The following is a 21684-nucleotide window of genomic DNA, read 5'->3' as shown; positions in this document are numbered from 1 at the left end:
TATATTATCAATGTTCAAAAATATCGTATCCAAAAGTCTCAGTTAAGATAAAATTAATTCAAATAAAAGGACGCACTAATCTACTTTTCAATTTTTGATGAGCAAATATAGAAAATGTGTTTTTTTCAGGTAAGTATATGACGAAAAATCGTATACCATGAATTAAGATTGCAACTAGTGGCTGTATGTGTTCTGAATAATATGCCTGGCACAAACTATTATTCAAACTGCATATTATTGTTCAACTATACGCAAACTTCCTTTGCGCTAGGCAGAGGAAGAATAGTAAAAAAAAACATAACAATCGTATCAATAGCTCTAGCTAGAATTGGCCTAAAAAGTTCCCATTGCCATTTCCTTTGTGAAATATGCCAAGTAATTACCTGATTTGCAAAAAATTCGCAACGTAGACAGAAATAATCACGCCTCAAATAAAACTATTTGCCTGAAATCTTTCAAAAACTCACGGATCGCAAGTTTTGATATTTAAATTATCAATTGTATGCTAGTAGAGGAGGGGGTACCAGCACAAACAGACCCACGTGGTTTATGGTTTTCTCAGTGAGAATGAAAAAACAGGAATTTTCTCACTTGGAAAACCATGAATTTTGACACATTTATGTCTGTTTTCATGGATGGATAGTGTGTTGTTCGATTTATTTGATGTTTTTCTCGGATGTCAACATCAAATTATGGATGTTTTATGGTTTTTGTCAGTGAGAATTTGAAAACCATGAATTTTGTCACATTTATGTCTGTTTTTATGGTTTTTGTCAGTGAGAATTTGAAAAACAGGAATTTTGTCACATTTTTGTATGTTTTTATGGTTTTTGTCAGTGAGAATTTGAAAAACAGGAACTTTCTCACTTGGAAAACCATAAACCACGTGGTGCTGTCACGAGTCAGAACACCTGTGCTGTCGACCTCAATTCACCTATCGTGAATCAATAATTCCCCTTAGAAACAACAAATTAATTTTCCTTTCTTGACAGATCAATCAATCAATGACATCATCTGTCAGACTTTAAAAATTTTCACCTAGAAACATTTTTCCAGGAATAGATCCAAAATCATTAATGTCTTTGCCTCGGGAACAGTTCTACTGGTCGAACTCCAAAGGATATTAATAACCACCGGCCATGGAAACAATTAGGCAAGAAACATCTTAGCGATGAATTGTTTTAGCGCGCGAGAAGGTTTCATATTAATTTGAAATGCGTTAGCACAGAGATGCCAATAACAAAGGAACACGCTGAATTTACGTTTAGGGATTATTTGGGCGAAACCGTTTTAGACAGGTTATGGAACTATTTCGGCGAAACAGATAGAGACATTTTAAAAGAAGATTTTGAAGAGATTTTGGAGGAGGTTTTGAGTGTGGTCGTTATAATACACAAGTTTCATTTGAACAGTGTTGTGAGGTCCTCTAACCCAACCCCAAAGGGTCCCAATCCTCCTACCCCAACCCCGCAGGCCGCCCCCGGTCCTCAAAGCCCCCCAAAACTCCCAAAGGGTCACCGGCGCCCCCAAAGGCCCACCGAGCCCCCAAAGGCCACCCCCAGGCCCCCAGGCTCCCAACTGTCCCCCCCCGGACCCCCAAAGACCATCCCTGTGCCCCAAAGGCCCTCCCTGTGCCCCCAAAGGTCCACCGGGCTCCCAAAGGAGCAATCGGTCCCCAAGTGCCCCACCGAGCTCCCAAAGGACCTACCGGTGTCCCAAAGGCCCTCCACCGGTCCCCAACTGCCCCAAAGGCCCTCCCCTGGTCCTCAAAGGCCCCCCGGGTCCCCAAAGGGCCCCCCCGGCCCCCCCCACGGCCCAGCGAGCTCCCAAAGGACCAACGGGGGCCCAAAGGCCCACCCCCGGCCCCCACAGGTCCCCCGGGCTCCCATAGGACCAATCGGTCCGCAAGTGCCCCCCAGACCCCCCAAGGCCCTCCCCGGGCCCCAAAGGCCCTCCATCGGTCCCCAAAAGTCCCCCAGGCACCCAAAGGCCCTCCCGGCGCCCCAAAGGCCCACCCAGCCCCCCAAACGCCATCCCCGGCCCCCCAAAGGCCCATCGAGTTCCCAAAAGACCAACAGGGTCCCAAAGGCCCTCCACCGGTCCCCAAATGTCCCCCAGGCTCCCAACTGGCCCCCGGACCCCCAAAGGCCCTCCCCGGCCCACAAAGGTCCACCGGGCTCCCAAAGGACCAATCGGTCCTCAAGTGCCCCCCCCCCAGACCCCCAAAGGCCCACCCTGTGCCCCAAAGGCCCTCCACCGGTCCCCAAATGTCCCCCAGGCACCCAAAGGCCCTCCCGGCGCCCCAAAGGCCCACCCAGACCCCCCAAAGCCAACTCCGGACCCCAAAGCCCATCCCAGTAGTGGTTGGGTGTGGTTTACCTTGTCACAGGTACATTTTATTGATATTTAAAAGTTCATTATGAATTTCTTTCGTTGAAATGCAAGAGTTGGAATATTTCAGTAGCGTTCGGTTGTGGTTTACCTTGTCACAGTTACATTTTCTTGATTTTTCAAAGATCATTATGAATTTCGTTCATTGAAATGCAAGAGTTGGAATATTTTAGTAGTGTTTGGTCGTGGTTTACCTTGTAACAGTTACATTTTCTTGATTTTTCAAAGTTCATTTTGAATTTCTTTCGTTGAAATGCAAGAGTTGGAATATTTCAGTAGTGTTTGGTCATGGATTACCTTGTCACAGTTACATTTTATTGATTTTTCAAAGTTCTTTTTGAATTTCTTTTGTTGAAATGCAAGAGTTGGAATATTTCAGTAGCGTTAGGTTGTGGTTTACCTTGTCAAAGTTACATTTTCTTGATTTTTCAAAGGTCATTTTGAATTTCATTTGTTGAAATGCAAGAGTTGGAATATTTCAGTAGTGTTTGGTTGTGGTTTACATTGTCACAGTTACATTTTATTTATTTTTCAAAGTTCATTTGAATTTCTTTCATTGAAATGCAAGAGTTGGAATATTTCAGTAGTGTTTGGTTATGGTTTAAATTGTCAAAGTTAAATTTTTCTTGATTTTTCGAAGTTCATTTTGAATTTATTTAGTTGAAATTCAATAGTTGGAATATTTCAGTAGCGTTTGGATGTGGTTTACATTGTCACAATTAAATTTCCTTGTTTTTTCAAACTTCATTTTGAATTTCTTGCGTTGAAATGCAAGAGTTGGACTATTTCAGTAGCGTTCGGTTGTGTTTTACCTTGTCAAAGTTAAATTTTCTTTATTTTTCAAAGTTCATTTTGAATTTCTTTTGTTGAAATGCAATAGTTGGAATATTTCAGTAGTGTTTGGTTGTGGTTTACCTTGTCACAGTTACATTTTCTTGATTTTTCAAAGTTCATTTGAATTTCTTAAGTTTTAATTCAAGAGTTGGAATATTTCAGTATTGTTTGGTTGTGGTTTACCCTGTCAAAGTTAAATTTTCATGATTTTTCAAAGTTCATTTTGAATTTCTTTAGTTGAAATGCAAGAGTTGGAATATTTCAGCAGTGTTTGGTTGTGGTTTACCTTGTCACAGTTACATTTTCTTGATTTTTCAAAGTTCATTTTGAATTTCTTTCGTTGAAATGCAAGAGTTGGACTATTTCAGTAGTGTTTGGTTGTGGTTTACCTTGTCACAGTTACATTTTCTTGATTTTTCAAAGTTCATTTTGAATTTCTTTCGTTGAAATGCAAGAGTTGGACTATTTCAGTAGTGTTTGGTTGTGGTTATTAAATGAACATACTCCTGCATCATCAACAACATTAAAACAAGAAGAGGAAGAAGAAGAAGAAGAAGATTTTAAATCAATCTTGGAAAATACTAGCATACCTAGTGGAAACATTGATTTGACAATGAGGAGGAGCACACCACTGATAGTTAGAAAAAGTGACGACGTATTGATATCAAGTCAACATCACCACCACCTTCACCCACTAGTATACAAAAGGGTAATTGACGTTACACTACGTTTTTACGTTCAAAATGGCTGAAGTTCTGTAACGTGTTTATGAAAATATTGGTGAAGTGGAAGTTTGAGTTCCCCAACCACTCTTTCCAAAGTCACTGGTGTTCACACTAAAAGTATACAAGACCATCTACAAAATGAATCAAGTTACACTCTACATAGAAATCATAGGCTTCGTGCTAATCGTTATCGAAAAACTAGAGCCTTTTTCCCCCTACATATAATGAAAGCAGATCTCTTAACTTTAGATGAGATTCAAAGGCGTCACAACACACCGTACAAGTACATTCTACTTTCAATCAGTGTTTTAGTCGCTATGCATATGCCATTCCATTGCGCACAAAGAGAGGTGTTGAAGTTGCTCAGGCTATAGAAGGTATTCTCGAACAAGATTCATAAAAAAAAATTCAAACATAATGCGGCGATGAATTTGTTAATCCACATGTCGAAAAACTACTAATGATATATAATATAACGCTCTATCATAGTCAGAGTCCTATAAAGGCTGCATTGGCCGAACGATTGATAAGAACTATTCGACTTTTAATTTGAAGATATTGTACACTGGAAAATATACATACTCTTATGAATGAATTAGAACGTATCTTATCGACGTATGAACACCAGTCTCTTAAATCACGGTTCAACCTTATCCCTAGAAAACCTTACCAAGAAGATACAGGCGTATTTGCCGCATTACTTGAGAAGTTCTCCAGTTAAGTGGTTTTGAAGAAAGAAAGTATTGTTGAAGGTGCTATTCGAATTAATACAACAACTAATGTTTTTGAAAAGGGTAATTACTTGTAGTCCACTGAACTTTTTAAAGTGGCAAAAATTCTAGACACCTAAGCCTTAACTGATCGTCTGCGAGAAAACAAAGATGAAGAAATTTTTTGTTATCTCTAAGTTTATGAGTAACAAAAAGTTAGAAATCATAGTGAAGTCTATGAAATGAAAAAGATACGTAATACTAACGCTCGCAAGGGCAAGAAATAGTTACTTGTTTGGTGGTTAGGACACAACTTTGATTTTGATTCTTGAATTAGTGTTCAAGACATTAACAATGCCCAATGATTTTTATGTAGCATTTATGTCTAACGTTTCTGATCCACTCTACAATGATTTGTATAAAACAAGTGATTTTGGGACAAAATTCTCTACCTCCATCAAATCCGACGGTGCCTATGAAGTGGCTCTTGTTCACTGCATTCTCAAAAATACATATGACATCCTGAGAAAAGATTGCAAATATGATACCAAAATTAGACCCCAGGATTGGCCACCAACCCCTAGCGAAAAACTTAAAATTCAAAAGATCAGTTGGTTGGATTATCCATATGTTGAATTACCATACGAGGAACTCGCTTGTATGAATGATTTATGTCATTCTATCAATAAAAGAGGTTCCGCTCGTTAAAAAGGAGCCTTTCATTTCAACTATTCAACGGAAGAGGGGATATACATTAGCTCAAACATTACCAATAAAAAGGTTATTCTCAATGATAATCTAAAAGATGTTCTTGCCTTTAGACTAAATATAATCAATGATAAAAGTGCCGAAAGACTAATGTTATTTTTCCTAAGTAACCGCCAGCGTTCTCCTTGGACACTTGTATATTTCTCCAAGCCTCATTTGTTGAAACATCCAGAGTTAGCAATAGTAATGTCCCTCTCCTACGAGTTCTTGAACGAATAACCAATCAAGATCATATTCATCATTACAATATAAAGCACCTTCACTATATCCCCGTAAAGACTTCATATTTGGAAATCTGTCAGTTAATGCTAAGAACTGAATTAGGTGATCTTCTAGCAATAAAAAAATGTTTAGCTTTGATTGAATGTAATTTTTGACCCATCATCACTCCCTAAGATGAAAAATAGAAGAATTCCATTTGTCTGTACTGACATCAACTGCTATGTTGCTGCTCTGAGTCCTCATCAAATAGGTCATGGGTTGGACTATTACAAAGGGCTTACAAAAATGTCTGGCTGTGGTCTTGGTAGCTGGTTTGCTAGGAAATTTCGTTCAGCAATGCCCCTTTCCTGAAAATATCTTCTGCCTGTGGCATCATATTTGCTTCCCCAAGAATATAGGGCTAGGGATTGGGTAAAAATTTCAACGAGAGCGTTATAGAAAATATTAGATCTTCAGAATGAGCAGTTGGCGAGCAGCTGAGATCTCAGCAAAATAGGAAGGAGTTAAAAAGGGTGTATGGTCATCAATCAGTCATCAGTCTCTACCCTGGTGGGAAGCGAAGGAAATCAACAACGAATTTGAGGAATAAAAGGAAGAAGACTAATAAGCGGAAGAAGAAGAAAAAGATTGTTAGATCAAAGAAGGATTTTTCTCCTAAGATGACCTATCTCCCCCACAAAGAATAGTATCCATCAATCAGCTCCTCATTGAATCTATTCAATGCTGAAAATGTTGATGTCACTAACAAGTACGGCTACTATGAACAATTTCATCCACAACAACCCCTCTTGGAAAAAATACACTTTCAGATATTTTCCAATGAAGACTATTTCATTGATTTATCATCAACATTTATTGATTTAAATGTTGCGGTGAAGAAAAAGTCAGACAATACAACTCCCACCGCTGCCGACGGTTTAGTCCTATGAGAACTGTATCCTACACAACTTATTCAAACAAATTAATGTATTTATTAATGGAACATTGGTGAGCACTAGCAATAATTTATCCAACTATGCAAGCTACATACAATTTATGATGATGACCACAAAGGCATATAAGGAGTTGAGAGGTCGGACACTGGGCTATGAATATAGATCAGGTGTTGATACTGATGGTGAGTTAACTGCTGCAGTAAGCCAGGAGTATCATCTAGTTGGAAAATTAAATCATGATTTTTCAATATATCCGAATGGTTACCACCCAATGTCAAGATTGACATAAGGCTACAACTAGCCCCATCGAATTTCATTTTGAGAAAACATTTGCTGCAGCACCTGATGCAAATGTCATTATCACTTCGGCAATTATTCATGTTCGAAAACAACAGGTTATGAGCTCTGTTGCATTGGCTGTGGAAAAACTAAGAGTCAATGGTAACAACATTAAACTTCTTGTCCCCCATACGATCACTAATCAACGTCCCATTGCCACTGGCTCTCGCAAGTATACCGATTCATCATTTATTAATGGAGAAATCCCATCAAAACTCGCTTTGGCCTTTGTGAAAAGTGTCAGTGCCGTTGGATCCTGGACTGCATCCCCCCATGATTTTAATTTATTTGGTCTATCAAGCCTTGTGTGTAAAATGAATGGAATCCCACTGTACACTCTATCATTTGATAAAAAAAATCCTACAGAACTCTTCCTCTGAAAAAATCCTCTGTCTTGGCCATGCAATCCCTAGATTATGATTCACAACTATTTGAAAATGTAATAACCGATTCAATGTTTTCAAAAAATCATGCTGTAATTGTTTTGGACTTGTCTGGCACCCAGGATATGAGCATAGTAAAAACGCGGAATGTACGTTTAGAATGCACATTTGCCAATGCCTTGACTGAGAGTATCACGCTAATACCATTGAGTCAATTTGAAACCTATTGGGAAATCACACCCGACGGCAGTGTTCTACTAGACCTTGCACCATGAACACAAACCAAATAATCGGCGTATTTAATATGGATTTATACATGTCTCATTACAAGTCCTATTCCATACCATCGGACTTCATTGAAAAAAATTCCAAGTGTTAACAATACCCTTATCATTGTTAATAGCAGTCCATCCACTTTGAAGACAGGCCATTGGCTATGCATCTTTCAAACAGCGAAGGATATTGAATTTTTTTATTCTGTTGGCCTATAATATAAATTCTACACTACGTACATCAACAACTTTATTCACAGAAGTGGGAAAACTATTATTCAAAATCAGAAAAGAGTACAGGATTTAACGACTAATACATGCGGCTTTCATGCACTACTCTTTTTCATGTTCAGATGTCGTGGCTATACCTACAAGCAGTTTCTCAGTATTTACGTTGACTTTCCTCGTTTGAACGACTTCCTAGTGGAATATATATATTCAAAAATGTTTAATATTGATTTTAGTGCCCTACGAACAAAATGTTCTAAAAATGTATGTAAAATGGTTTATTAATAAAAATAATGCATATACATGTCAAAAACGACCTTTCTACTCTTTGCATTTCTTCTTCTACCACGCATAGGTATTTGTCGAGAACAACTAATTCGGATAAATCATCTGAGTTCACTATATACTGATCCTGATGTCCTTCAATGTCAGGGTTACATTTTCTACAGTATAATGTAACTTCACTCTTATCATGTCTCTTTGTATAGTCAATGATACTATTTTCATTCCATTTGTAAAATTCGCATGTTTCAATTTGCTTATTTGAAGCAATGTCACATACAGTGTCCTCAAGTGGTGAATCACATTCCGTAACAGCCAAATAGAAATCAGTAGGCTTATAATCATAGTAGCCATTGTCTTCTCAACGATGACGTAGAAACCAAATTCTTTTGTTGTTCCAATAGTTGAATTGTAGACCTGGTTCCTCCTCCCAAAACAATCTGAAGCCACGAAGATACCAATCTCTTAGCAATAAACTAAAATCATGTTTAGGATTCTTTCCAACCGTATCAGGATATGTATTCTACCACTGATTACATGCATCATGGTGTCAATTAAAGCATAGCTGCCCTCTAGGATGAATCACACACCCCCTTACGACATGGATTATAACCATAAATTTGTACGGCATATCCTCTAAAAAATTTACCCGGGGTGCATAATCTGCACGTTTCATCATACTCATCAATCATTGTACAATTCTCACATGATGACCAGCTGCCCAGTTTATACATGCATAGTGGACATGTATGGAGCATTTTTTCATGTGTTGACACTCTCACCGCCAAAATGAAATTGTGCTACGATCAGCAAATTGAGTGGGATAGAGAGAGACAGAGAGAGGATTAAATCCTCCTTGAACAATATCTTTCTCGTGAAAAAATCATAGTCTATTAAATTTCTAAGCTAGTGTGTTTAAAAGCAAACCCACTATATAATTTTGCCTTGTCGTGATTAATATGTCAATAAATTGTGTAAATGCCTTTTGACCACGACGTAAAAGCTTCATGCAATAGTCTAATGACGGATAATCAGTTTTCATTATATCAACAAGCATTCCCTGAGAAACTATCCTCCTTTGAATAGATAGCTCCAGAAAATCATCATCTAGAATCAAACGTTTGTCCTCAACACAAGATTCCCTATGATTTTCTCCTTCTCAAATCTATCCATTTTTAGAGTCCTAACACTCTCACAACAAACTTCAGACTAAGCAGGATTCTTTTTTTCCACTTAAAAAATATACGCAAACCTACTACAGACAAAACGTCTGCGATCTAGAAAGACTTTTATTTAGTATAATCACAGTAATGATAATAACTGATTTAATTTATTCTCCTCGATATATCTCTCTAGTGTATCTAATGCAGCTGGAAGTCTATTTATATGCACAATTTTCAGTTTCGCTGCAAAGCATAATTGCTCCTCTGATTTAAATTTGCTCAATGATATCACATATTATTCATACATATCGTCCCATTCAAGGCTTAGTCTACATCCACGTGTAATTTCCACTGCCACGTTTGGTACTCTAGCCCTTGTATCATTGCTGCCACCCGCTCCACCATCAAGCTCAAATAGTGTAAACTTACCACTCATTTCCTTTGCTAATATCGTCTCAAATAATAATAAACTGTTCTCTCTCTGAATTCAAGTCTCTTACTAATATGAACTACAATGAAAATCACTCCTTCTATTTGAATCCAATTACTAATCAAGTTACCGTATATGTAGTACCCTATGTATCCGCTCTCTGATTGGTCTAGAAAATAGGTGTTTGGCTCAGAAACCAGTCTGGTTGCATTACACAATCTCGTCCCTGAATATCTAGTTCCAAATATAACATGCACGATCACTTTATAGGACCATAATATAGAGAGATTGGTCACTTTATACAACCTCCGTTCAAATCGTATATATACACACTACTCAAACTTGGTCTAAGTTTGAATTGAAGTTATCAAGTATTTTGGGCAATAGGTTGCATAGGCTGCATCAAGACTGGGCTGGGTAATTGTAGACAGAGAAAAGCCAAGACAGATAGTCCAAGTAATTGAGAGGCAAATGTTTAAATGGCTGGGGCACGGGTAAATGGCAGGAGTATGTACGACTCTCTTATTGGACACATACTTGTCAGGTTAGTTTTTGGAAAGTCATGCCTGCCTAGAGTCTTAGGCATGCTGATCAAGAATTTAAAAAAGAGGCAAACAAGGCACACCCGCCTATGGTCTTAAGAAGGTTGACCAAGAATTTAAAATTGACATATGACCATAAATTTGCTTGAAATAACAGGCAAAACAATCGTTTAAAGCCATTTTTATCTTTCAAATAGTACCTATTCGTACCTTGGTCACTACACACAACCGTTCAAATCGTATATATACACACTACTCAACTTGGTCTCCTTTGTCTAAACTTAGCATATAATGGAAAAAGCCTTTTTCATTGAAAATAATTTATCAAGCACTTGCACTGATTCCTGGGACATACGTGACACTTCAAAAGCTGAGCAACGATGAAGAATGGAACGATTCGAGCAAAAACATATCCAAATTCTTGGCTTTACACGCTATCCAGGAATTTATTACTCCACAATAAAACACTCCAAGCAAAAAAAGTCAAGTGATTTTTATTTGTATCAAATATATTCTTTCAAACTCAACAATTGGTAAACGCAATATTAGCCATCCAGTGCAATCAAACTCAGGCAAACTTCTTCATTTTGAGGTAACAGACCGTTTGACGAGTGAGATGGACCAACCATTCATGCAAAATATGCCTTTGCTTGACGCTTTATCTGCCTTCTGCCTTTGACCCCTCAAATCCCGATTTTCTCAAATTTCCGAAAGTGGAAAAGATTGTGTGTCATTATCAAGGGATTCTCGATGTCGATGACTATGCCAATACCAGCTTTCTCTTGCAAATTTGTATCTTTCAAAAACTGATATGTCAAAAATGGATCTTCTCCGAGCTACCGAAATTGGATGCGGCTTCCTAATTGCCTATTCTGCAGTATAAAAACTGATGAAGCTAGTTGCTACTTTGACTGTAACCACCACCAGCGATGAACGATTCTTCTCAGCATTAGGGTGTGTGAGGGGTTGATTTTTTTTTGCATATCAATAAATAAATCGACAATAATGCCTCTCCCTCCCCCTACACTTTCATGAATTGGCACCACTGGTATAAACATAAAAAATCGATTATTTACCTATAAATCTCTATACTTTTCATTCAGCTCACCTATCCTTTCCTTTTAAAAAATTCAAACCGCAAAAGCCCCCACTCTCAGAAATAAAATTCAGTGTGATTGCCTACTAGCTCAAAGACTAGTCAATTTAATCATACCTACTTTGTTCCAAATGAGGTCAAAATTTGTGTGCTTAATTGACCTCCACGCTGTAATTTTTGGTTCCTTCTTTAATTAAGTCCTCAAATCTATTTAATTTTCTAAGCTTATTATCTCTTTCCCAAAAATTACAAAATCGTTGGATAGGACCTTTCGTTTGAGTCTGACAGTATGAGGCTGAAACCACGAACAACGTAGTGTTATGAGGTTTTAATTAGCGCTTGTTTGGACTTTTGTTTTGAGTTCATGCAGCAAGACCGCAAGTATGTGGAATGTCGAAACGTCATTACCTTAAAAACTAAGACAATATAGGAAGCACCTTTCCGGTCCAATGATGACGTCCATGTTTGTACAGAGCAAACAATTGATTACTCGATAAGGCAAATTTATTAGTAGGATAAGTGAGATCAAACACCATCGCTTATTCAGTTTGAACACCGATAGAATAGTAGGCTGTTGTAACTACTGACAAAAAAAAACTTAGATAATGCCGTGTACATGCTCAGATATTTTCAAAATCATTGCCGCTGTGTTTTTACCACCACTCGGAGTATTTCTTGAAAGAGGCTGTAATTCAAGCGTACTTATCAACATCTTGCTAACTCTGCTCGGATTCATTCCTGGAATTATTCATGCGCTGTATATCATCCTGAAATATTGATGTAAGCGATTATTTATTTTACATAGCGTTTTTCCTAAGGGGGGCGTCAGTTTTTGACGCCCCCTGATTTTCTGAAAATATCTTTTTGGGGTGTCGACATTGAAAAATGCCTTTTTGTATTGAAAATTTTAAAAAGAAACTAAAAGCCCCTCTAGATTTTGAATAATACATTTTACCGTTTCCCCTACATTTCCGCGTGTAAACTCATCTGAGCTTTCTCTTTAAACGATTGTTGAAGTATTGGATCAATTTATAATAATTATATGTTTGCCAAGCAGAAGATCAAATTCCAAATATGTCCGCTATAATGGATGATCATGATTTTGGAAAGATCTAAAACTGACCATGAACTCACAAAAATTTACTCAGCTCACTCGGGACTGACAAATTATATGGGTTACAAAAGCAGCACAGTAATTCATTTCTCCTAAGCCAAGCGAAAGGATACTTATACTAACTAATTTGCCCCATTCCTCATGTCTAAGTCTGTCTTGGAATCAATTTTCATATCTTTTTAAATCCAAATGTCTCATTTTGGATCTTGTTTTTAATTAATAGATTCCGAATCGCCTATTGTAAATATTCAATTTGATAAACACTTTTTCTATAGACTGACAACATTATAATAAGACAGTTGTTCACTGTGCTGATGCCGGGAGGTTACTGAGTATCAGGGCTGCCACCCTGACCTGGAAGAATTTACTAAATCGGAGAGAAAAAATTTACTAGATCGCATCTGTTTTTACTAAATGCTCAAAAAAATTTTCAATTTTTTTCAATTTTTTCGATGCTTGATCACCATCAAGCATCGATTTTTACTATAGGAGGATAATCAATTTCTTTTTTTCTCCTTTCCTCTTTTCTTTTTCCTTTTTTCTTCTTTTTTCTCCTTTCCTCTTTTCTTTCGTTTTCATGGTATATATATATATATATATATATATATATATATATATATATATATATATATATATATATATATATATATATATATATATATATATATATAATGTTACATTTCTACTTACTTTTAATTTCTCTCAACATGCTCCTTTTTTCTCAATAAAAATTTTCAAACTGAGGAGATTCACCTAATCACCTTGGGTGGTTCGCTTTTGTTTTGATTCCAATAGATTCCCAAGTGTCATTATAGCTTAATTTTTAGTTGGTAAGATTTGATACGCAGAAAGCTGATGTTGTCGACCTTTAGATGCCGGAAGGGAAGTATCTGCTTATGACATTATGTGACTGCCTGTCTGTCTCTGAGACAGACAAGCAAAATTGTAAATTGTAAAGCAGAAAAGCAAAAACTGTAAATTGTCATATGATTACGATAATTTTTTTCCCCTGAATTCATGGAAAATAAAAAAGTTTTGTTTACTATAAACTTTTTACTAGTTTTTACTAGATTTCGGGAAATTTACTAGATCCTCTAAATTTACTAGATTTTTTTTTTTACTAGATCTAGTAAAATCCTACTGACGGTGGCAACCCTGCTGAGTATACTGACACTCTGTCACTCTAACTGCTTATACGTGGAATTGTTCTTACTTTTTTTTAATGATCCTATCTTTTGTATACTGTATTTTCAACCAGAGCCAAAATTGATATCTTTTTGTGTCTATTGATACGATAAGTTTGTTTAAGTCATTCTGTATTCTCCATTTGATTTTTCATTAACATTCTTATTAAATGTTCTGGGCTTCCTCTTTCATATTCTCAGTACAAAAAACGTATTCTCCAAATTTAACGAAAATATGCATTAGAAATAGCGTAGAAAAAAGTGCTTGAAAGGTCTGTGTGTTATTAGTTCACAGCTTTTTGTGCTGCAACATATAAAAACGATGGAAAATATGAAATATTAAATCATTCAGTCGATATGAACCTTGAATTGAGTAAATCAGGTTTGAAGATATCAACTACAAAAATTATGGTACTGGTGCGTTATATGGTCACTTCTAAAAAGTCAAGTTCGGTTAATGCTAAGGAAATAAAATAAAATATGATGAATATATAATAGTTTAGAAACAAATTTGGGCGATATATTTGCACATTAGGGTGGGTGGGTGGGGGTAAAGCAGAGCATATGTTAAATATGTAACCTAACCTAGGTACCTTCCCCCCCCCCAAAACAATAGTTTAAATATCATAAACGCAATGAAAACTACTCTTTGCATTCATTTCTCAATAGCGGTCTCTTGAAAATAACCAGTCTGGCGGGTTTCGTCTTTTATTAGTATATAAAAGCGACCATATAACGCACCAGTACCAAAGTTATATATGACTAGTGATGACGGTAATTTTTGTACAAAAATTATAACGAACATTTTAGACATCTCAAAACAGAATATAAGAATTAGAAAAGGATATTCGGCTAGTGAATAAAATAATTTTCTTTAAATTAAAGTAAGATATCACAGTAAGCTAGAATGAGACATTTCTCTCAAAATTAACCTTGATAAAGTAGGTGGACTTTAATTTTTAAAGTAGGCTACCCAACCAAAGCCATCAAATAAAAACAGTTTCTTTTCCCCAGACCTGCCTTCGGTTTATTAATGCCTGTAAACTCTGATTTTGAAAAAACTATTTTGCTATTTCAAAATTTTGAAGTTTTTAAGGCAATGCTACATTTGTGCCAGCGTTGCCACTTCAGTCAGTGACAACAAATAGGCAAAGCTGATTAGTTAAATTCGAGAATGCTCTTCCTCTTAAAAATTGAATTGTTAACCATATTTTGATTCCCTGTGAGAATTACACCTTCAAACACAAGGTACACCTTCTTAAGCTGTTGACTGGCACAATGTTATAGCTTATTTTTTGTTGATTTTTCACCCACGCATCTCTTTTTAAATTTGGCACCTGCGACTAGTAAAAGCTCTATAACTACATATGGAAGTCTTTTATTTAGAAATTGAATTCTTTAGTTTTCTCCCTTTCCAATGATATGTGGTTCTGTAAGCTTCAACTTAACCAATTCAAACAATTAAATTGAATTTTGACTTCTTTGGTACTTTAAACTAAATTACTTTCGGGATTAAAATTATGCTTCTAACTCCTTTTGTTTCTAAACTTGGCGACTCTGTCCAATTGCCACTTGAAAATATTGGAATGCCCAAAGAATAATGTTCCTATCTATATTGGTCAGATTCAAATCTTCTGTCAACCATTACGAATTTGATCATTAGCTTCGAACTTCCATGACAGTTTACACATTTTTATTGCTCATTCTTTTTCAGGATGTGACGTCACTTCTGGAAGACTTGTCCACAATATTGACTCCAAACATTGTATATAAAGCTATTTTTGAATAAATATTTCCTTTCCTAAGTTGCATCCGTTTTATTTCTTAAGAAAACTTTGTGGTAAACTCTTTCAACGGAAGATATATTAGAGTAAGCTTTGCCAGGGGTAGTAACTTCGCTTTTATATATATTTCACTGTTTCAGTTTTCTATTTTAAGTAAATATGCCGTCTTCATCTGATTTTCCAGCCATTTCCAGGTGAGGATGGCTGTGCAACTTCGAAATGGGTAACCAATCGGAGTCTTCCTGAATAATTTGTTTATAGCCTTACCCCGTCAGTGGTACCCACGAAAGTTGGCCAACTTTGCCTGAAGAAAGCAAATACGGACGCGGCTTTACTTAGTTAATAATAACTAAAGTTATGGTTTTTTATGGTTAAAGTTAAAATTAACTTTAGTTATGCTTAATGCGTTTATATATTCTCTAGACAGTCTAGTTACGTTTATATAAATATTTTTATTACGTATTGATTTTTATTGTTAAAAGCTTATTGATGGCGTTTCGGATATTAATATAGGAAGATGATATCTGACTTTGTGTATTAAAGATCTTTTAATCATCCGGCGCTTCAACTTAACTAAATCGTCATGCTTTTCAATGGAAAAATTCTCCCTATCACCAGCACCATCTAAAACAGGACTATATTCACCGATACAATATGTGATATAATGGACATAAAGACAACAAAAATGCACGTAATTTCAAGCTATAAGCACTTACAGTACAGGTGATACGATACAATATTAAAAACCTTGTAAACAGCAAGGAAAACTCTTATTATAATTTGATTACACCATAATAGACTCTAATAATTTTAGTAGGCATAATTACATGCGTACAGCATATAACACGCAATGCATTCGTTATCAAACTGACGAGCCACTAATTACCCCGCAGAAAATTTTCTAGCCGAAATTTCTTAGAAATCTTTAAGTTGAATCTTCAACAATGTGTAGAAAATGAAATTTTACAAATTTCTTAACAAAAAAAAAAATTACAGTTAAATTTGAGTAATGAATTAAAGTGGGGCCACCGAGAAAGAATAAAATATAAAATTAGTCATGTTCCAGGAGTCGTTAGGCTGTCATGGAGCCCAGTAATCAAAACCCTCCACATGAAATGTGAAAATTAATAGAAGAATATACTCTTTTTGATAATAAAATTGCAAAAAAAAAATACTTAATTCAGGGTCGCATCCTCAATCCAATAGAAAATTTTGGCGTTTACAAAACGATTTTATTAAACAGAAGCGATGCACTTTTCCGCACGCGACCAAACGTTTCCCATGGGCATAAAAAGTTCAACGAGAAGACTTGAATAAAAGCCTCATTTCTAACAAACTTCATGTATAGTGTTGATTAAGTTATGTGGTTTTGGTTGAGTTGAAAATGGATATAACTACAACAAAATCAAATTTGGCACCTGCACCTGCAGCCATTCAGACATAAATAGTAAGATGACTCACTTTGTTATAATTCCAAGGAATAGCCCATAGATGTTTAGGCTACAAGTCACCCTTCTGTGGCCTAGAAAGCATTTATACGTATATTTTAATAAAAATACCACATATCCTTAATTTTATGAGTCCAATGAGCTTGTCATAGCACCATCAACCAGACAGCAAGTAGGTATTCCTTATTAAAAACTAATTTAAAAATTTTCAAGTATTTTTCTAGTTTAAATTAAAAGATTCGAATTGTTGATGGAATACCAGATTTATTTCCATAGGTTATAAGTTAATTAATTCTGAACTGAAAACTAATTTTTCATTAATAAAAATTAATGTTTTGAATTTTTACGTCACGTCACTCCTTACGTCATATATGGTTAGTAGTAACAATCGGTGTTAGATATTACGTCATGTCACTTATTACGTTATATATGGTTATTAGTAGACAATCGGTGTTAGAAGTCAGACTTGCTTCCGAAAATTTTTTGTTTGTTTTTATTAAAAAACTCGCTAGAACTTTTAATTTCCGTTCGAATGAGCCCTCTCGCGGTATTCTAGGACTACTGGGTCAATAAAATCACCCCTGGGGAAAAGAAGAAAAGAAAGGCAAATAAACACGCATCCGTGATCTTTCTTCTGGCAAAAAATACCAAATTCTACATTTTTGCAGATAGGAGCTTGAAACCTTTACAGTAAGGTTCTCTGATACGCTGAATCTGATGGAATAAACTTGATGAAAATTATATATTTAAAATCAGCATAAAAATTTGATTCATTTGATGTATCTATTGATATTAAAATTTCGATTTTTTGAGTTTCGGTTACTATTGAGACGAGTCGCTCTTACTATACAGTTCGTTACCACGAACTGTTGGAAAAAGTTATAAATTATAATATCATTGTCGGGATCGTACCTTTGCATTTCTTTGTTCATTCTCTCAGTTAGATGCACTAACCCAATCGGGCGTGGCCAGTAATGTACTCAGAGACATCTATAACCCACACTAAGGTTTGACTTCCATGCAGTTTTCCTATTTATTTTCCATAGTCTGTGGTGCTCTGAGGTAGGAACAGAAGCAGGGCTGTCACTTGGGGCCTGGCACCTTTAAATCAATTTTTTTCCTGATTTCTGTTTAATTCCTATGCAAATTATCAACTAAATTTTTGTTATTGACCCCCTCCCTCCTCAAAAATCCGTCGTAGGTGCCTGACCTGAGTAATCTTGTTTTTTTCGGACCTAGGTTTCAGAACTGTGATCCTTTTGCACTATGAATTCTACATTCGAACAACTTCCCAAAATCCTAGGATAGGAGAGGCTGGGGTCCGAAAAATATTGGGGAGTGTATCCCCCTCATAGTGGATTTTACACGCCCATGTAAAAGCCAAAATTGTATCAGCTTTGCTTTTGCCAAATCTCGCACAATGCTTTCATCTTTTAATGCAATCAATTATGCAAGCATCTTTTAATGCATCATCATTTGATGCAAGGAAAGCAGCTTTAACTTTAAGGAGAATAGTTTGGCAAAATCATCAAAGGATATTCCTCAGCGTGGAGAATGCAAAAGCAGTCGGAAATGCACCCATTGCATGAAACTTGTTTCAAAATAATATTTCTCATTTTCTATTAGTGCTTTCTCGACGAAAAAATGACGGTTTTTTTCTCTCGATAAACCGTAAGGTAACTCTGTTTTCAATACCCAGACCGAGTGCAGTGGTTGATCGTTTACAATAGCAACAGGTAAGTTAAAAATAGCAACAGGTAAGGGGAACAAGAAAATTTGACTCTTGGACACAGTGTCAACTCTCATGGCTCTGGTAGCAAGCAGCAGGATAAACTTCCATTACTATGAATGACAGGTCAGTGGTGAAAATTGGGGGGGGGGGAGGGGGCATTTCCTCCTACCCTATTTGTAAGGCTTACCCGTGAGTATAAAAGACCCTGTTGTTCGACAAGAGTTATTTCTTTCACAATAAGATATCCTGTATTGGCAGTACTTTGAAAAATCCCAACTGAGTTAATTCCTTCATAAAACTTAGGAATCACAGACTTTGGGCAACGAACTGAATGCGCAAAATATAGACATACTGATTTACAAAGCAATGAGCTCTGGTTAAAATTTCTTGGTTGGGAGTAGCAAAACGTCATTAGCTAACTTAAGTATTACGACAAAAGGGAAGCACCTTTCCGGTTCAATAATGACGGCCTTGTTTTATGAAACAAATAATTGGGTCTGTGATAAGACAAATGCACTAGTAAGATAAGTGAGAGCAAATAGCATCATTTTTCTCAGTTTTAGCGACTCGTTAGTTCAAGACTGTTCTAAACACTGAAAGAAAACTAAAATGCCTGCAACCTGTTCAGATATATTCAAAATTATTGCTGCCATTTTTTTGCCACCACTTGGAGTGTTTTTTGAAAGGGGCTGTGGTTCAGATGTTCTTATTAACGTGTTGCTAACTTTGCTTGGATTCATACCTGGCATTATTCACGCGCTATATATTATCCTTAAACACTAAAGTAAGTAGTTACTTTTATTTTCTTAAAGAATATTATTTTTTTATTCACCCTAATACTACAGTCATTAGGGTGAAAATACTTCCAAAACTAACTTTCATAGACCTTTTTTGTAAGTTTGTGCTAACCGCATATTATCGCCTTTTTTTTAAAGATTTAGGCTGTAACGGGATAAAATAGTTATACATAATATACAGAGAGAAGGTCTAACTCAATAATATTTTTATAGTAGCTCTTTAAAAGTTTTTTGGTTTTATTGCCCCACCCACTCCTAGGAAAAGGCAAACTCCATTCCGTTCTTGACGGAGCCCTCTATTTAGTAGCATTCGAGTTCTCTATTTAGTATTTTATTTTACAGAAATCACAGGGTGGTGTTTTATAAATCCTAAGGTCATATTGTGGTACATTCAAAATTCAGTTACATCGAGTCTTGGCTCGGTGTTCATGATTTTAGAGGTCCTCATCTCTAGATTTGGAGAATCGATATAAGTAATACGTAACTTTGCATACCTGACTTAGTATGTCTGGTAACTTTGCATACCTGTCGCGCCTGGGGTAAAATAATTATTAGCACCCCCCCCCCTTTGTGTATCCCAAAATCTGATTTATTAACAAAATTCTCCATTTATTCAAGTCTGACTTTTCTTACTTTAGCCTCTGTAAAATTATTAATTGTCTCGTCCCAATTGATTGCTTCTAATTCTTCGCGTTTCATGCTCTTTAACGCTTAACCATTTAGTCGCTTCCGGCCCATTGACCATCTGACTATGGACTATAGTCGACCTGACCTTTCTTACTTATTGACGTAACTGCTGACGCACCCCCCCCCCCAGTACCGAAGAAGTGATGACTGCTGTGAAAAAGTTGAAAAATGGACGTGCAGCTGGAGTCGATGGGATCATGGCTGAGATGCTGAAGACATCACTTGGAGCCTGTATGACTGTTTTGACTGCTCTTCTAGTGGTCGTCTGAAATAACGAAAAAGTACCAGAAGAACGAACCAGGACAGAGCTCTTGCCCCGGGTGCAGCAACTTTAGGGGCACACAATTTCAAATAAATAATCTAAAGGTTATAATCATAATTTTATAATGAATCATAATTTCATGATTTTAATAAAATAGAGTAGTCTCAAGAGTCTGGAGTGAAGATTTGTAGCTGACAGATCTCTAACTTGGACTTCGGTGACGACGTTCAAGACACACCCTTACAACGGCAGTATGAATAGGATTTGAGTAGAGGGTAAATGTCTCTTGAACCAGACTGGGAGGACGTCAAGGCTGCAGCTCAGTTCCGTGACATATGGCAGGTTTCGTAGACGTCCTATGTGCCTTTCCTGGCTCTGGAGGATCTATGGTCTAAGGAAAAAAACCCCTTAGTACTGGCTACTGACATTACAATCGCTAATAATATTTGATAGGCAACTATTACGTTTGGGAAGACTCCTTCATCTCCGTAGGGCCTAATTAATTCTAGCACATCCAAAGGTTTCTTTAAGGAAATATTTCGGTGTTGAATTATTTTTTTCATATCTTGGAGTTCGCAGAAAAACTGAATGGGATCTAAATCACTGCAATATTTTATTTTTTTGCTACTTAATTTTATTTTCAAGGAATGATGATGAAGATATGGGAAAATGAATATCTCGGATTCAATTTGCTTATACTCACTGCCAACTGCACCCTCTACTTTATTTTAATAAAAATAAATTCAAAATTACACAATGATCATAAACGTTAGATTATTTGTTTGAAATTTTGTGCCCGGGGCAAGTGCCCCCTCTGCCCCCCCCCCTCACCCATAAAACCACATCTGCAAAGTGTATCTGATAGTTATAACCGTAATATCTCCGACATTTATTTGATTGGTACAGGACAAAGTTCAATGTTCAACTGATGTCTTAAAAATATGTAAATTTTCACAATGGTAGCCAAAATAAAAGATTTTTTGACCCTATTAACTTTTTCATGCATATTTTGAAGTTTCTGATGAGATGTTTAAGATTGATTTTCAACCAACTACAGAGTATCCGACTCGTATGCGATTTGGCACACAAAATCAGTTCAGTAACACGATTAAATAAAAAAAAGCAAATTTTTTCAACTGAAAGAAAGGAGCAACATTAAAACTTAAAATGAATAGAAATTATTCCTTATATAAGGGGGCTGCCCCTCCTCAGTGCCCCTCTCTTCAACCTAAAGTTTTTTCAGTACTTTTGGAAAAGATTCTGATTCTAATTACACAGACCTTGTGTTTCAGGAGTCGTTCTCAACGAATTGAGACAAAAGGTCTAACTTTAGCGTAAATAGTGGGGTATTGGAGA

General features: G+C 36.4%; 1 protein-coding gene and 1 long non-coding RNA gene across 3 annotated transcripts in view; one reads left to right on the top strand and one right to left on the bottom strand.

Moving 5' to 3' along the window:
• LOC148955353 (uncharacterized) overlaps positions 1-18891 on the bottom strand; it is a 110925-nt gene extending 92034 nt beyond the window's left edge. The window contains exon 1 of one of the 2 annotated variants that reach the window (XM_089101730.1): positions 18770-18891. The gene's annotated coding sequence lies outside the window, so the exon portion shown is untranslated. Of the gene's footprint in view, positions 1-11728; positions 11860-18769 lie in introns of those variants that run through there. The other variant, XM_089101735.1, reaches the window with a different exon arrangement.
• LOC148955354 (uncharacterized) lies at positions 11880-15423 on the top strand. The gene is made up of 2 exons (XR_016142998.1): positions 11880-12100; positions 15333-15423. It is a non-coding gene; the product is annotated as an uncharacterized LOC148955354 (long non-coding RNA).
• Positions 18892-21684: the final 2793 nt, after the last annotated feature.

Source organism: Artemia sp. Qi Xiang Cuo, chromosome 2 (assembly GCF_049724085.1).
Source record: "Artemia sp. Qi Xiang Cuo chromosome 2, ASM4972408v1, whole genome shotgun sequence".
NCBI classification, from domain to species: Eukaryota; Metazoa; Arthropoda; class Branchiopoda; order Anostraca; family Artemiidae; genus Artemia; species Artemia sp. Qi Xiang Cuo.
This window is presented reverse-complemented; position numbering and strand designations above follow the sequence as displayed.